The sequence below is a fragment of the Otolemur garnettii genome, unplaced genomic scaffold (assembly GCF_000181295.1).
Source record: "Otolemur garnettii isolate 467f Iridium unplaced genomic scaffold, OtoGar3 scaffold00010, whole genome shotgun sequence".
Taxonomy (NCBI): Eukaryota; Metazoa; Chordata; class Mammalia; order Primates; family Galagidae; genus Otolemur; species Otolemur garnettii.
The window spans coordinates 19,686,028-19,689,965 of record NW_003852405.1 but is presented as its reverse complement, the minus strand read 5'-3'; positions in this window follow the sequence as shown (position 1 = coordinate 19,689,965).

The window sequence follows — 3,938 nt, the reverse complement described above, 5'->3', positions numbered from 1 at the left end:
CCTCTTGGCTGGATTAGGAGGACCATATGGGTAATAGGCTGCCCCCCACAGCTGTTCATCCTGATAATTAAAGTAAATCTTGCACCTGTGGTACAAAATTAGCTCAGGAGCCAAAGATAACCATGGGTATAGTACGTTTGTTGCTTTGAACACAAAGGCTTACTATCAAGAGGCACCCAGTTTAAGAAGCATTTAGTTTGAAGGAAGGGGTAAACGTCTAGCTGTTAACTCCTTGTCACCTGGACTGACTTAAAAATAATTCAAAGATGCTCCACAGCTTTCTTCAAGAAGCCAAATACAAGTTTTGCATTTAAACATTCTCTTCGGTTTTGGATGAAATTCAATTTGAAGGGTACAATTAACATCGATCTTAAGGCGAGAGCCTATGAAATGAGCTTCAGTGGGATGATGCAGTGCAGTGTTTTCAACCTTTTTCCAGGGCACACAAATTAGGCTGATCAAAAAAAAAAAAAAATCAGAGTTAAAGAAAACCCATTATATTTACTGTGCTTTAGGGCCTGGACCCCAAGTGTTAAGTTCCCTAATGAGACATAGAGGTCTGTGGTGAAGCTTCATGTAAAAGGCAAACTCCCAAAGCCTCACATTGGACCACTTCGCAGCCTTAGCCCAAGTGGCTTTTTTTTTTTTTTTGGCTGGGGCTGGGTTTGAACCCACCACCTCCAGCAAGTGGGGTCGGTGCCCTACTCCTTTGAGCCAGGCACCGCCCAGCCCAAGAGTTTCATAGGAGCAGGGCTGACTAGCCAACGACAGCCAGGTTGTGTTCTCCTGGAAAATGGGACCAAAGTGACTTTGGTCCTGATTTTTCTTGCTTCCAAGATGCACTAAAACTAGACCAAAAACCAAAACCAAACAAAAACCCCAAACCCCACCAGAACACCCAGATAACAGCTTCCAGATTGTTGCAAACGGGGATTTTTTTTTGGGGGGGGGGCAGGTTTTGGCCAGGGCTGGGTTTGAACCCGCCACCTCCAGCATATGGGGCCAGCACCCCACTCCTTTGAGCCACAGGCGTCACCTGGCAAATGGGGATTTTAAACATGTAAGCATCACTGGAAACATTTTCCATGTCTTCCATGGAATAATTCAAGTAACCTATAACCCATGCCTGGCAAACCCTCAAATCTCTAGAGTTCCTCCCCATTGCAATGTCATTACAAGGCACAAGACTGAATCCTTGGCACCTTAAATTTTCCTTGTTCCTCTCCAAAGAAAAGGATTTGAAGATGACGACCTGGGGGACTGCCTAATAACTGCTGTGATTTCGGTAACTAAAGTAAATCCCAGCTCAGCAGCCACAAGGGCCCTACACCTCATTTAACCCAGCCTCATTTTACCTGCATGGAGTCATCACACTGAACATCTGTCCCTCAGGCAGCAGCACATGGCCCACAATGCTGTCACAAATAGGAGAAGGTTGGTAGGACTCTTTGAGAAAGTCGTCCTCGGAGGCCAGCAGTGCTGTGTTCTGGGTGGCAGTGTTCAGCTTCCCAGCTATGCCCCCAGACTCCTTGGGGAGAAGCTTCTTGGAAGGTTGGGATGGGAGGGGTCAAGTCAGACAGTGAAGGAATAATCTGTTTGCTATTTTCTCCTTCAGAAATGGTTTTTTGATGGCAAAGATGCCTTGAAACATTCGAGGTTCATTTGCTACTTGGACTGCTTTTATTCAAATGGGGAAATCATCTTGGAGGATGCCAGTTACATTTTGACTATGACAGGGCCCAAATGAGATGTTTTGATAAGCTTCACTCCTTTGTAATCTGCAGGAATTACAATTCCATTCACCTTCAGACTGAATTTTTCTTTTTTTTCTGGAGCCAGAGTCTCAGACTGCTGCCCCAGCCTAAAGTGCAGTGTAGTCAGCCTAGACTAGAGCGCAGTGCTTCAACTTCCCGAGTAGCTGGGCCTACAGGTGTCTGCCATGAATGATGGCTAATGATGCTCTTGTTCAGGCTGGTGTCGAACTCATGAGCTCAAGGGAGCCACCCTTCTCGGCCTCTTGGGATTACACATGGGAGCCAATGGTCTGAACTGGTTTATAGCTCGGCTGTTTTCAGTAATTGGACACTGTAACCTTGACTCGGTGTCCACCTATCCAGGAGACATGGCAGCTCTGGGGGCTGGGAGGCAGCACCGCGAGGAAGCCAGAAGCGGGGCCACCCTTAAGGCTGCCGGCTTCGGGTTATGGAAGTCTTGGGGCCAGCTCTGCCCGCAGCTGCAGCAGTTGACCAGGAGTCGCAGGGCGTCGTCGTAATCCAACTTGTGGGCTTGGAGGAAGCCGCGTGCACAAACTGCTGAAGTCCGGTCCCTCCTTCCACACCCTGTCCGCGAAGGGCGTCCGCGTCCCCATGCCCCTGTTCTGGCTTCTCCTGCAGTTTTCCCACGGGCTTTGGTGACCAGCTCTGTCGGCGAGCACACCTGGCCACCAGGAGGCCTGGGTGGCAGCGGCAGCTCATTTCTGGAGAGTGAGGCGACAGAAGGGCTGGTTCTCACAAAATCTTGCTCCTTTAGCTCCCAGAATCCCAGCAACCGCAGAGGCGGAGCCTGCGCACAGAAGCCACCTGCGCTCCCGGCCCCTCCCTGTGGGCGGAGATGGGCGGGGCGAGGGAAGGCCCAAATCAATCCTTAAAATCGGTTTTACTGATCCAAGTTTTATAAATGTATAGAAAACAAAAACAGGCCAAGATATTCACATGAGTGGCAGGGGTAAATTTCTCTTCTCCCTTTTTCTGCATTTTTAGAGATAACCAATACATTTTTCTAACCAGGAAAATGAAAATATTAACAAATATTGCTCTCAATTATATTTAAGAAAATAATGCACAGCAAAAGCTGAAGAAAAAATCACAAATAATGGTTATTTCTAAGTGACTTAAGGCTGTTCTCATTATGTATTTTCCAATTTTCTTATGATGCTTATGTGTGATCTTTACTAACTGAAAAAAGATCTAGTTTTGTGGTTGTTACTCACAGTCCACACCAAGCCCGGAGTTATGGCTTGGTCACTGGAGCCTGGGACCACCACAGGCCGCTGCTGCTTTGGGCCCACATGCAGAGACACAGGCATGTGTGGTGCTGAGAACCAAAAATAGTGCAATCTATCCAAGGTCCCTTCTTCCTAGGACTCACTTTGGGTGGAACAGGTTCTGCCTGCCTGGAGTATAAATTTCATTGCTAGACTTGCAATTATATATAATTTTTTGAGACAGTCTCACTTTGTCACCCTCGGTAGAGTGCCCTGGGGTCGTAACTCAGAGCAACCTCAAACTCTTGGGCTCAAGTGATCCTCTTGCCTCAGCCTTCCATGTAGCTGGGACTACAGGCGCCCACCACAACCCCAGACTATTTTTTAACATATGAGATCTTGCTAAAGCTGGTCTGGGAACTAGTGAACTTAAGCAATTCAGCTGCCTCAGTCTCCCGGAGTGCTAGGATTACAGGAGTGAGCCACCGTGCCCAGTTGAATTACAAAATTCTTGTAATACCATTTGCCTTCACTGTGCCTACCTTCTTTCCATGGTCAATAGGCTGACAGTAAAGGTCAGGTCTTCTAAAGGGGAAGAAAGCCTTCCGATGGACCAGAGTCTGAACTTGCCCACCAGGCCGCAACAGAAAATTGTCTTCCTTAGTGCTAAATTTACAGACATAAAAGAACCACTGACAACCTGTTTTCACAGCAGTGCGGTTTACAGTGGTGGTATCTACTATGGACCCCTGTACAAACTACCTACCGGATATAAGGGCAAAAGGCTGGTCTTTTCTTATAGTGCCTAGCAGTCAAAAGACCCTAATCACTGTTCCCCAAAGAGTAATATACGAAATACTGAATACTCACAATCACCTAGTGGTGCTGATTTAAAAAATTCCTGGCAATTCCCAGGGCCCAGTGATCTCCATTTTAAATACTCTTTTTTTTTTTT